Here is a 14,258-nt window from a genome sequence, read left to right on the forward strand (position 1 = left end):
CGTTCTTTTAGGACTGAATAACTGATCTCCGTCGTTCTTTTAGGACTGAGCAACTGATCTCCGTCGTTCTTTTAGGGCTCAGTAGCTTATCCTTGTCGTTCTTTAGGACTGGGTAACTGATCTCTGTCGTTCTTTTAGAATTGAGTAACTGATCTCTGCCGTTCTTTAGACTGAGTAACTGATATCCGTCGTTCTTTTAGGACTGAATAACTGATCTCCGTCGTTCTTTTAGGACTGAGCAACTGATCTCTGTCGTTCTTTTAGGGCTCAGTAGCTTATCCTTGTCGTTCTCTTAGGACTGGGTAACTGATCTCTGTCGTTCTTTTTGAACTGAGTAACTGATCTCTGCCGTTCTTTTAGGATTGAGTAACTGATCTCTGTCGTTCTTTTAGAATTGAGTAACTGATCTCTGCCGTTCTTTTAGGATTGAGTAACTGATCTCTGTCGTTCTTTTGGGGATCAGTAGCTGATCTGTGTCGTTATTTTAGGGTTCAGTAGCTTATCTGTGTCGTTATTGTAGGGATCAGTAGCTTATCTCTGTCGTTGTTTTATGGATCAGTAGCTGATCTGTGTCATTATTTTAGGGATCAGTAGCTTATCCCTGTTGTTATTTTAGGAGTCTTTAGCTGATCTCTGTCCACTGCAAACTGAATTGGTAGAAAATCCCTGTCTCTTACAGGGCAATCAGTAAGTGTCCTTTGCTCCTTGCAGAAGAATCACTAAGTGTTATGTGCCTTTTTTTGAGGAATCAATGAGTTTTCTGTCCTTCGCAGAGCTGTTTGTAGAAAATCTCTTTCATTTGCAAACTTTGCAGAGAAATCAGTGGGTGATCTCTGTCTTTTGCAGAGAAATCAGTGGGTGATCTCTGTCTTTTGCAGACAATTAGTGGGTGATCTCTGTCTGTTGCAGAGGAATCAGCTGGTGATTTCTGTCTATTGTGGAGAAATCAGTGGGTGATCTCTGTCTTTTGCAGAGAAATCAGTGGGTGATCTCTGTCTATTGTGGAGAAATCTGTGGGTGATCTCTGTCTTTTGCAGAGGAATCAGCAGGTGATCTCTGTTGTTGGCAGAGGTAGCAGTAAAAGTTCTCTGTCTTTTGCAGAAGAATCAGTAGGTGATTTGTGCCTTATGCAGAGGCATCAGTACGTGATCTCTGTCATTTGCAGAGGAAATAGCAAAAGTTCTCAGTCCTTTTCAGAGGAAGTGATAAAAGATCTCTGTCCTTTGCAGAGGAATCTTTGTCCTTTGCAAAGGCATGACCATCAGTTTATTGTTCATTTTCTTGAGTATTTGCTTATTTTTTTTTTTGTTACTTTCCACCATACTGGTCTATGTTCTTGGCAAGGGAGTCAATATAGCTTTTGCATTATTTATAATTTCACAACTCATTAAGCACATACACTGAGGTTATTGTTTTTATATTAATTAGGCTGTTCTTTGATTGTAATATTTATTTTCTCTTGGTTGATTCCTCTTCCGGACATAACTTTCCCATATCATAGTTTTTATGTAAGAATTTTTAATAATTTGATTTCCGTCGACAATCGCCGTTAATTTTCAATTATAATCCTTATTTAATCCACCAGTTAATCTTCGTAAAAAAAATGTGCATTCTTAAAAGCTCTGAAATGAAATTCGCCTGGTTTGCCCGATCAAAAGCGCCGTCTGCCTTTTACAATAAATTAATCTTTTCATCTCAGTTTTCAAACCGTTTGAAACTTTATTCATTAATTTTCTCTGTTAAGTCCACTGGTACCTTTATAACGTTTTTACTGGCTCTGTGTATTCATTCTCTCTCTCTCTCTCTCTCTCTCTCTCTCTCTCTCTCTCTCTCTCTCTCTCTCCATAATCAGAAATCTCCTCTGGTGCTCTCTCTCTCTCTCTCTCTCTCTCTCCATGATCAGAACATCTCTGGTGTTCTCTCTTTCTCTCTCTCTCTCTCACTCTGTCTCTCCATAATCAGAACATCTCTGGTGTTCTCTCTCTCTCTCTCCCCATAATCAGAACATCTCTGCTGTTTCTCTCTCTCTCTCTCTCTCCCCATAATCAGAACATCTCCTCTGGTGCTCTCTCTCTCTCTCTCTCTCTCTCTCTCTCTCTCTTTAGTTATTTCGCCTTTTGTTTTACTTGTATGTATGTATATACGTACGTACGTATGTATGTACGTACGTATGTGTGTATGTATGTATGCTTACGAAAAACCTCATAAGAAATTCCTGACCAAATAAAGCAAAGCTCGAACACTAATTCTTACCAGCAAAATTAATGGCTGGACCTAATTACAAAAGTTTTATGAGTTTTAATTAAGCGACAAACACGTCCATTTCTCAGTCACGCTTTTTTTTTTTTTGTGAGTTGGTCCACTGGCCTTTAGGAGTTTGCGTAAAGAATGTAAGCAAAATTAAAAGGCTTTAGGATTTATCTTTAATTTTATTCGCATTTTATGTCTGAGATATAATTTTATTTTAGTGTTCATGATATGTTATGCGTTTGATACAATGCATTTTTTTTTTTTTTTCATTTTTAATGGTTCCGTTCATGTAGTTTTAACAAACTGACAATAGTTCATTACATTTCAGTGCAAATAAAAACCAAGATAAGGAAATTAAATAAGAATAATAATAACAGTGATTTTAAAAATATGTGGAATTCTTTATATTTTTAATGAGAAATCTTCATGAAGAGAAGGAGCTATGAAATCCCGGAACCAAGATGTAAATTAAGTAGAATTTCAGGGTGTATGTAGTAGTTAAAATTAAAAAAAGAGAGCAGATTTAGCAACATTGAACAAGAAGAACTATATTCATGATTAATTACTTGTTTTAAATTGTCATCTGTCCTTAATTATATATATCAGATATATTTCACATACCCTTAGCTTGTGGTGGTTACACAAATGCTAAATCAGGTTTCCTGGGAAAGGAAAGATAAACATTTCTCTAACACCGAATTCTGAAGTGGTTACTGCACAAAGTTCTTTCTTTTTGCTGCGAACGAGGTCATTTTTGAAAATCTGGAAAATGATTCATGATTATTAACGCCATAAACAGCTTGATAATGTCAGGCACCGATTTATCACTGAAGAGACTCTAATGCTGGCATTGTTTACCAAGTCAATTCTGTTAAGCACCTCGATCGCACATTTATTCATTTTTGAATTGGAAATGCGTAGGAGCCCCTGTATTTACTCTGTCCTGTGATATTGACGGAGGATTCTTTTATATTTTTTTGTATCAATCATTATCACGGGTGTGTTTGTTTGAGTTTATATCTTAATAAACATTGTCACATATAGGTGTTTGAATACTTGATTATAGTCGTTCACATATGTTTTTAGAAATATTTCACTTTGAATTATTCTTCTTTATGCCCACGTTAAGAAAAATATATGGTATGCTTGTTAGTAAGTGTATCAGAATCAGTACAAATATTCAGAAGATACAAACACACAAACACACACATTATATATACAGTATATATATATATATATATATATATATATATATATATATATATATATATACATATATATATATATATATATATATATATATATATATATATGTGTGTGTGTGTGTGTGTGTGTGTGTGTGTGAGAGAGAGAGAGAGAGAGAGAGAGAGAGAGAGAGAGAGAGAGAGAGAGAATTCCTGTATTTCTGTTGCACTTTGTCTTTTTTTAAGTTTGTCTGTCCGTCTCTGCTTACAACCACTAATGCGGGCATCATATGCGGATCTCGTATCCTTTCCACCAAAACTGATTAGCATTTACGGCCTGCATCGATAATGGAGCGATATACCCGCCAAAATCGAGCCAGAAATTGTTTGGCCCACCTAAAAAAAAAAAAAAAAAATAAAAGAAGAAGAGAGAGTTGCTAATTGTCAATGATCCTAATTGAATTTTTAATAGCGTGGAGATTAGCAGGCTCGGGGCCACCGGCTGACATTGTATAATGTTGACAAAAAGTATCTTAATTCCGCGAGTTGGCGCCGCATTTAATTAGATTTTCATGATAAAACATTCCAGTTTTAAGAGCTCGGGCGTGATTAAAGATGCATTAGTCGAGGTGTTTGGGCCACGTCGGTTCAGTCAGGCGTTGCTGCTGGCGAGTGCAGAGACGGAATGTTGACAGGAAAGACGTCGATTGAAATACCTTCCTTTTTATGCTGGAAAGACCTCGAATGAGATGTTTTCGTTTGGGTGGAAAGTCTTCGAATGAGGTTATTTAGTTTTACAGGAAAGACTTCAAAATAGATACTTTGGTTTTACAGGAAAGACTTCAAAAATAGATGCTTTCGTTTTACTGAAAGTGTCTTCGAATGAGATATTTTCGTTTTACAGGAAAGACTTGGAAATAGATGCTTTCGTTTTACTGAAAGAATCTTCGAATGAGATACTTTCGTTTTACAGGAAAGACTTCAAAAATAGATGCTTTCGTTTTACTGAAAGAGTCTTCGAATGAGATATTGTCGTTTTACAGGAAAGACTTCAAAAATAGATGCTTTCGTTTTAGATGCTGAAAGAGTCTTCGAATGAGATATTGTCGTTTTACAGGAAAGACTTCAAAATAGATGCTTTCGTTTAAATGAAACAGTCTTCGAATGAAATTTTTTCGTTTTACAGGAAAGACTTCAAAATAGATGCTTTCGTTTTACTGAAAGAGTCTTCGAATGAGATACTTTCGTTTTACAGGAAAGACTTCAAAATAGATGCTTTCGTCTTACTGAAAGAGTCTTCGAATGATATATTTTCGTTTTGCTGGAAAGACTTCAAAATAGATGCTTTCGTTTTATTGAAAGAGTTTTCGAATGAGATACTTTCGTTTCACAGGAAAGACTTCAAAAATAGATGCTTTCGTTTTACTGAAAGAGTCTTCGAATGAGATACTTTCGTTTCACAGGAAAGACTTCAAAAATAGATACTTTCGTTTTACTGAAAGAGTCTTCGAATGAGATACTTTCGTTTTTCAGGAAAGACGTCAAAACAGATGCTTGTTTTAAAAAGTCTTAGAAAGAATCTTTGCGAATGAGAAAAATACTTTTCGTTTTTCAGGAAAGACTTCAAAATAGATGCTTTCGTGTTACTGAAAAAGTCTTAGAATGAGATACTTTCGCTTTACAGGAATGACCGCACTATTCGTCTGTGTTACTTTTGTTTTACCTGAAAGACCTAAAATATGTTACTTATGTTTTATTGGAAAGAATTCAAATGATATGCTTTCTTTTTACAGGAAGAATATCTATTAAGATACTTTCGTTTTACTAGAAAGCCTTCAAATGAGGTACTATCATTTTACTGGAAAGACCTCGTATGAGAAAATACTTTCGTTTTACTGTTCATGCATTCGTGATTACAGATATGAACAACCTATGTGCATGTGCAAATATGGATTGCACACATTGACAGTGGCAAGCAACAAGTCTTCAGTCAATAACGCATCAAAGTGCTGGAACGTAAATTACACATACAATTTACCTATACAATCACGAGGCTATGATTGCAGAATACCCGCGTCCCTGGAAAACGCCGTATCTATAATAATAAAATCCGAATGGATCTTTCTTGTTTGTGTTTGTCCGCCCCGGGTGGGGGCGGGGTAGGTAGGAGATTGGGAGGGTAGGGGAGACGTGAAACAGCCGCCCACCCCCTGCAAACCTGTTTGTCCGAACTTTACATACATAAAAATCCCACCTCGTCGATGGGCAGGGCTGTTTACCGTTTTCATTGAAATGGCGAGGAGAGTCAATGGGTTCGAGGGGGAACGACTCTAAATCACGAACAGGGGAGAAATGTGTTTTTGAGGTCACTCCTCGTGATTTAAACTGGGACAGCTTGTAGATGAAATTAAAAGGGTGGTGCGTTTTGTGATCCAGATTTAATTTCGGCGCAGCAGTGGGGAGAAAGTTTTGTTTTTGATTTTGTTTCATAGCTGGAAGGACAGGACTGTTTTGGTGTTTCAGAGAGAGAGAGAGAGAGAGAGAGAGAGAGAGAGAGAGAGAGAGAGAGAGAGAGAGAGAGCGCTGAAAGGACTGTTTTGGTGTTCAGAGAGAGAGAGAGAGAAAAGAGAGAGAGAGAGAGCGCTGAAAGGACTGTTTTAAGGTTTGAGAGAGAGAGAGAGAGAGAGAGAGAGAGAGAGAGAGAGAGAGAGAGAGGAGAGAGAGAGAGGACTGTTTTGGTGTTTCAGAGAGAGAGAGAGAGAGAGAGAGAGAGAGAGAGAGAGAGAGAGGGGTTAGATTAGTTAGGTTAAAAGGACCGTTTTGGTGTTTCAGAGAGAGAGAGAGAGAGAGAGAGAGAGAGAGAGAGAGAGAGAGAGAGAGAGAGATAGATAGAGAGAGAGAACGCCGAGAGGACTGCCTTGGCGTTTGAGAGAGAGAGACAGACTTTTATAGACTATAGAGTATATCCTAAATTATAGTGTAAAATACCCCAAGCGCTAAATGGATTTCCCTCTTATGTACTGGTCCGATGCTAGGCGTTGGAAAGAAGCAATCCATAGTACCATTTCCTGTTTAGATTTTCAATGGATTTCAGTGGAAATCGTATGCAAAAGTACAAGAAATCTAAATGGAAAATGATATTATACACTATTACATACCTTACCACACACAATAACAAAATAAATATGTATGTATGTGCTGTATACTTAGGTAGGTAGTGGTCCAAAGTTTTACTTGGTGGTACTCTGCCTGTCTAATAGTTCTACTCTGCTGGTACTTGGCCCGTTAATAGCTATACTTGGCCTGGTACTTTGCCTCGTCTAATAGTTCCCACTTGCCCGGTAATTTGCCGGGTCAATAGTTTTACTTGCCTGCGTTACTTCTGTCTAATAGTTTTACTTGCTTGGTACTTGCCTGTCTAATAGTTCTACTTGCCTGGTACTCCATTCGTCTAATAGCTTACTTGCCCGGTACTTGCCTCCGTCTCATAGTTCACTTGGCCTGGTAATTTCCGGTCCAATAGTTTTACTTTGCCTGTTACTTCTGCCCGTTACTTCCCTAATAGTTATACCTGCGGTACTCTGCCAATAGTTTCCATTTGCCTGTACCTCTAATTTGCCTGGTACTTGCCTGCTCAATAGCCCAATTTGCCCGGTAATTTGCCCGTCTAATGGTTCTACTTGCCTGGTAATTTGCCGGTCCTAATGGGTTTTGCCTTGTCTGGTTACTTGGCCTTGGTTGCTTGCCCGTTCTTAATATACTTGCCTGGTAATTTTGCCTGTCTAATAGTTTTACTTGCCCTGGTACCCTCCTTGCCTGTTCTCTTGGGTACCTCTGCCTTGGTACTTGCCTGTCTAATAGTTTTACTTGCCTGGTACTTGCCGGTCTAATAGTTTTACTTGCCTGGTACTTGCCTGTCTAATAGTTTTACTTGCCTGGTACTTGCCTGTCTAATAGTTTTACTTGCCTGGTACTTGCCTGTCTAATAGTTTTACTTGCCTGGTACTTGCCTGTCTAATAGTTTTACTTTCCTGGTGCTTGCCTTCTAGTATATGGTGTATGCATTCTCTTTTTTTAATTACTTTAAAATATATACCTCTTCATGTACCAAGGAAGACGAAACGTTTTGCCTTAGCTGTTAAAAGAACTAGAAAAAGACACACCTTTAACATATTTGTCCACATTTCCATAGGTATAAGGAAGAAGACAACTTAGCCTTCCGTTCGTATCATCGAAAAATAAAAACGTGAAAACAAATCAGCCGGACAACAAAGTGATATGATTGTGCTGAATCACATCCAAAGATTCATGAATGAAACTACCGAATATGGAACTTGAGAGAGAGAGAAAATATGAAAGTGAAATAAATGAATGGAAAGCTCCCAGCATTGTGTCATTAGTGGAAGTTGCAGGACAAAGGAGAGAACTTTTTTCCAGTCTCCATTATTATTTTACGAGCGAAATTGCGCTTTGGTTGGACACGGACAATAAAATACAATGAATGAGCATTTGAACGTGTAACAATGCTTTCGAAAAATAAATTGTCCCTTTGAAATGTGACGACAGCATTTTGTTCTGATACAGTAGAAAGAGGCAGTGTTATAGAATCGAAAGAGAGAGAGAGAGAGAGAGAGAGAGAGAGAGAGAGAGAGAGAGAGAGAGAGAGAGAGAGAATCTTCTTACTCTTGTGTCAATATCTTATTATGGATGAATAATTTACGCCACAAAGGTTTTAATTCAAAATTTTTTATATTGATTGTATTTCCTGGTTCTTATTGGAACTTATTTTTGGTTTTTAGTTCAGAACTGGTTCGATTTAGATGGAATTCGGTTTTTTATATATTTTTTAAATTTTTTCAGTTTCATAAATTAATGATCCGATATACATATATACAGTATACTTATATATATGTATATATATATAATATATATGTATATATATAGATGTATACATATACATACACACACTTATATATAGATACTGTATATATGTGTGTGTGTGTGTGTTTGAAGTCACCAATGAGAATCAGGTCAGTGCCACGTTCGCCATATTTTCATGCCATTTTTACACGTAAACAAATGCTTTCAACTGAGATTGCACAAGCGCTCTCAATTCCGAGCACACAAGCACACCCACAAGAACGAGAGAGAGAGAGAGAGAGAGAGAGAGAGAGAGAGAGAGAGAGAGAGAGAGAGAGAGAGAGAGAGAGAGAGAGAGCAGGCGGAGCAGGCAGAAGACACCCTCCCAATAAACAGCATTTTCCTCGCTCCGTGCTTCGTGCAAACAAAAATCGGAATAAGTAATCACTGGCAGGAAGGGATTCGTTATTGAATGAGATGGGTCTCGGGATGAGAAAAGGGAGAATAAATGAAAGGAATTAATTCTGGATAACCCGAGTCCATAGATTTATGCCGATGCTCGGGTTTGTTTCGGGGAATGAGTGGATGAATCAGCTGATTGATTGACAGCCCCGGAGAAATTGAATGTGTACGCAGGAATTGATAAGATTCGGTTCACGCGTTCGCTTCGGATTTCTTATGGTTTTAATTTTTCTTTTTTTGTTAATTTATCTTTAGTGAATAGTCAGTCATTTGATGCTTAAACCACCTCCACTCTACTTGAAGTGTACATAATTGTTTTGGGTAGAGGTTTTTCATGGTGTTCATATACAGGTAGTTTTCTTATGATTTTTTTTTTTTATCACAGTTTATCACTGGATGATAAATTGTGATAGCTGGTCTGTTGTTGTTAAAGGAATATATATGTACGCACACACACACACATATATATATATATATATATATATATAAATATATATATATATATATATATATATATATTTATATATTTATATATATATATATATATATATATATATATATATATATATATATATATATATATATATATATATATATTAATTTTAGATTTTTTAGAGAGAGAGAGAGAGAGAGAGAGAGAGAGAGAGAGAGAGAGAGAGAGAGAGGCTGGAAACGTATTTCTCATCATGGACATACAAAATAAACTGGCAATGAAGCCGACATGTGTCTGTGAGAGAGAGAGAGGAGAGAGAGAGAGAGAGAGAGAGAGAGAGAGAGAGAGGAGAGAGAGGTTGGAACTTATTTCATCATGGGCATGCAAAAACAAACTAGCAATGAAGCTGATATGGTCTTTGAGAGAGAGAGAGAGAGAGAGAGAGAGAGAGAGAGAGATGAATTGAGCGATTGTGATGCAGGCGAAAATAGTCTTTCCAAATGGAGCCTTGATTACTTCCTCTAGTGGGTGGCGAAGATTAAGCCTGGCGGGGAACCAACGTCTCAGCCGAGTCGTCGTAGACTTATTTTTAGGAGGGGAATATCGAACGGCCTCTGGAAACTAAGCATTGAAGGCAAGGCTGTCGTCGCCCAGTCACTCCGAGGGCATTTTGAGCTGGGGAAAGGGCATGGGGGAGGGGGTATAAGGGAGAGGAATGGGGGTGGGGGTACAGGATTTTAACCGTCTATCGATTTAATAGATAGCAACACTCAATCGATCTCGGCAAGTTTCTCTCCCCAATTTGCTGCTGGCCGGTCCGTGGAAGCTTTTATCTCTCTCTCTCTCTCTCTCTCTCTCTCTCTCTCTCTCTCTGACAGTGTTATAGAACTACTTACACTCCCCTTTCTCTCTCTCTTTCTCTCTCCTCTCTGACAATGTTTATAATACTCACACATTCCCCCATTCCCTCTCTCTCTCTCTCTCTCTCTGATAATGTTATAATACCACGTACACTTCCTTTCTCTTCTCTCTCTCTCTCTCTCTCTCTCTGACAGTGTTAGAACCACGTGCACCTCCCCTTCCTCTCTCTCTTATGACAATGTTATAGAACTCTCCTCCTCTCTCCACTCTCTCTCTCTCTCTCTCTCTCTCTCTCCCAAAAGGGCCTATGCTTTCCGTATTCAGCAGTTTGTATTTGAAATTCAGTGGATTTTCGACTACCGTCCTTCCTTCCACCAGGGGAGGCCCACCTCATGCTTTGCCGTTGGATTTAGGCCGCTTCTGCGGGGATTATTATGTAAAGGAAAGCAAAGCTTCTATTCATGTTGAACAATTGTTCTAGGATTTCAGGGGCTGGGGAAGTTATCATTCACTCCAGATGCCTCTAGATAGACACCGGTGACTCTCGTTGTGATGTCCGCCACTATTTATTATTGTTATTATTATTATTATTATTATTATTATTATTATTATTTTTCAGGACTAGAGGGAATAAAAATAAAATAGTCAGAGTTATCATTTACCCAGATGCCTCTTGATAGACACCAAACAATAGGAGACAGAAGTAAAATAGTCAGAATATATTTTTTGACTCGTTTTAGACTCGCCATGGAAGGATCTCCAGCATTAAAATGCCCACAAACGCATAAAAGGATTTTGGCTGCATGCCAAAATTTTACCCCTTTTTCCGAGGCAAGAGCATTCCCACGCACATATGAAAAAGGAAAGAATTTAGTCAAGTGCATCAGACAGAGATGAAAGAATCACAGTTTTCGCTTTCATTTCTGAATCTCTGTGGAACGTCCTGAAATTCGCCTTAATCACAAATGTGCCCACATAATATTATATTGAAAGGAGTTGTATAAATACGTCAAGTATTGGAAGAGTCTGAAATGTCATTTTTTCCGCATTTTTCTTCGGAGTAATATCAGAATTTTCTCCAACACCTACATAAAAGGAGTTATACAAATAGGTCAGATATTGGTAGAGTCTAAACTTTCATTTTTTTCGCATTTTTCTTTAGATGAATATCAGAATTTTCTCCAACACCTACGTACAAGAAGTTATATAAATACGCCAAATATTGGCAAAGAGTCTGAACTTTCATTTTTTCCCCATTTTTCTTTAGAGTAATATCAGAATTTTCTCCAACACCTACATAACCACACACATACATGAAAGGATCAAGTCAAACGCATCAGACTATGACAAAAGAAATGAATTTCTTATCACCCTTGGAATGAAAAAGAATAAGACACAGGACCCACCAAAAAAATAAAAAAAAATAAAAAAAGAAGTTTAAAGGAGTTCAGATTAGAAAAGTTTTGATTGCACGTCTCTCTCTTTGGATTTTAATCTCTCCGAAATCCCTTTGAGGTTGGGTATTAAAATCTCTTAGGATGATTAAAAGCCGATGGGAATGCTTCAGGTAGGTTGAATTCAAAGGTTAGACCGTTGCTGCGTCAGGCGAGTTTAAGCATTTCCTAAATTTACGGGCGTATGTCCTATTTATAGATCGCAGTCGGCCGGTGAACTGGGTTGTTGAAGGGGCGTGCAACAGGTCTATTTATACTCAGACGTCGTTCTAGCTGAGTTTAGACTCGAAAGACCTTGGGATTATTTTTTTTCTAGCTGTTATTTAGACTTTGAAGAGACACAGATTTTTTTAGCTCTCATTTAGACTGAAGACTTACAGATAATTTTTGTTCTAGCTGTTATTTAGACTTTGAAGACCCAGAGATAATTTTTTTCTAGCTGTTATTTAGACTTTGAAGACTCAGAGATAATTCTTTTCTAGATGTTATTTAGACTTTGAAGACCCAGAGATCTTTTTTTTCTAGCTGTTATTTAGACTTTGAAGACCCACAGATAATTTTTTTAGCTGTTATTTAGACTTTGAAGACTCACAGATAGTTTTTTTTTCTAGCTGTTATTTAGGCTTTGAAGACCCACAGATCATTTTTTTTCTAGCTGTTATTTAGACTTTGGAAGACCACAGATCATTTTTTTTATTTAGTTTGAGACTGATTTTTTTTTCTAGCTGTTATTTAGGCTTTGAAGACCCACAGATCATTTTTTTTTCTAGCTGTTATTTAGACTTTGAAGACCCAGAGATAATTTTTTTGTAGCTGTTATTTAGACTTTGAAGACCCACAGATCATTTTTTTCTAGCTGTTATTTAGACTTTGAAGACCCAGAGATCAATTTTTCCTAGCTGTTATTTAGACTTTGAAGACCCACAGCTTATTTTTTTTCTAGCTGTTATTTAGACTAGCTGTTATTTAGACTTTGAAGACCCACAGATAATTTTTTTTCTAGCTATTATTTAGACTTGGAAGACCCAGAGATTATTTTTTTCCTAGCTGTTATTTAGACTTTCAAGACGAAGAGATAATCTTTTTCTTGTACCCAAGCTAATTATATATACCACTCAAATTGATTGACGTAATTACATTTAATCAAGTGTCCTTTTTTATGCTTCTGCTAATAGAATTTGGAATTTTACACATACTCCTTTCGTGCTTTGAGATTTGGAGACTGTATAAGTATCACCTCCTATATAAAAAAAATTCATTCACCTCAAGAATCTAGAACCTTGCTTTTTTTCCTTCTGTCAGTGGGATATGGGATTTCTTGCTTTCATGCCTTCATCTTCTTCTAGAATCTAGATGGCTTCTCATCCACCTAACATTTTCTAGAGTATGGAGTTCTTGTATTTTTTTGTCTGTGTATAGATGCTGTATTTGCCTCCCAGTTTTTTTTAGTTTTCTGTAAAAGAAAATCTATTGTGTCGGCTTTGTCTGTCCGTCCGCACTTTTTTCTGTCCACGCCTTTTCTGTCTGCCTTCAGATCTTAAAAACTATTAAGGCTAGAGGACTGCAAATTGGTATGTTGATCATCCACCCTCCAATCATCAAACATACCAATTTGCAGCCCTCTAGCCTCAGTAGTTTTGATTTTATTTAAGGTTAAAGTTAGCCATAATTGTGCGTCTGTCAACGATATAGGCCAGTCCACCACCGGGCCGTGGTTAAAGTTTCATGGGCCGCGGCTCATACAGCATTACACCGAGATCACTGAAAGATAGATTCATTTTTTGTGGCCTTGATTATACGCTGTACAGGCCGATTGCGCCGAAGAAACTTCGGCGCGTTTTTTACTTGTTCTTATTCCAAATGACTACGAACTCCTGGGTGTTTCCTACGCTTGCGTGTGTGCATATGTGTGTGTGTACAAATTTTAAGACGCTTAGAATATACGGTAGCCATGAAAGGTGTTAATCAAGAAATCTTATTGTTTGTGAGTTTTCCTATGACGGAAGTGGATTAGGTAAGGGCAGAGTTATTAAGTAAGTTTCAATTTTAATTCATTAGTTGCCTTATAGAATGAAAATCTGGTCTTACGCCTTTGTTGGAAAGAGATGTAAAAGGAGAGTTTCGGGTGTTTAAAAATTCATAGATCATTTTTACATGACTTACGATCATGATTTTATATGATCGGCTTAAAAAATGATTGTGATGCTTGACTGGCGTAAAACAATTTTGTTCCCAGGTCCTTACACAACTGAAAACAATTCTGTTCCCAGGCCCTTACAAGACTGAAAATAATTTTGTTTCCAGGCCCTTATAAGACTGAAAACAATTTTGTTCCTAGGTTCTTACAAGAGAGTTGTAATCTCAGGAATATATGACCATTTCATTGTCACATTACTGCACCATAGGCATTATAGATAAAAAAAAATCTACAATGATGGAATGACTTCAGAACGATTACGTCAGAATTTGTGGCGTAGCTGTCCACTGATGGCTCCCTCCCGATTGAAACTCTTCTCCCACCGGCAGACCAGAGATAGATAGAGGTCCAGCAGAGACCACTGAATGAAGTTTGGGTCAAGTCTGGCGTCGTGCAAACTTGCCAGGCTAAGTTTGTAAGGTGGCCTTCGTCCGCGACAGTCGTATGAACGCCTGGAAGTAACTGCAATAGTTCCTGTGGGTGGCTACCTGGATTGCTCGTTAAAGACTGTGTTACCGCGATGTTTTTTGTGATATTCCACGAGCTATTTAATGTCT

General features: G+C 37.6%; 1 protein-coding gene across 1 annotated transcript in view; it reads left to right on the forward strand.

Annotated features, from left to right (window-relative positions):
• The window catches only part of bma (SCY1-like protein bma), a 439,254-nt gene that overhangs the window by 67,045 nt on the left and 357,951 nt on the right, over positions 1–14,258 (forward strand). The gene's annotated exons all lie outside the window — the stretch shown is intronic.

Source organism: Macrobrachium rosenbergii, chromosome 23 (genome assembly GCF_040412425.1).
Source record: "Macrobrachium rosenbergii isolate ZJJX-2024 chromosome 23, ASM4041242v1, whole genome shotgun sequence".
NCBI lineage: Eukaryota > Metazoa > Arthropoda > Malacostraca > Decapoda > Palaemonidae > Macrobrachium > Macrobrachium rosenbergii.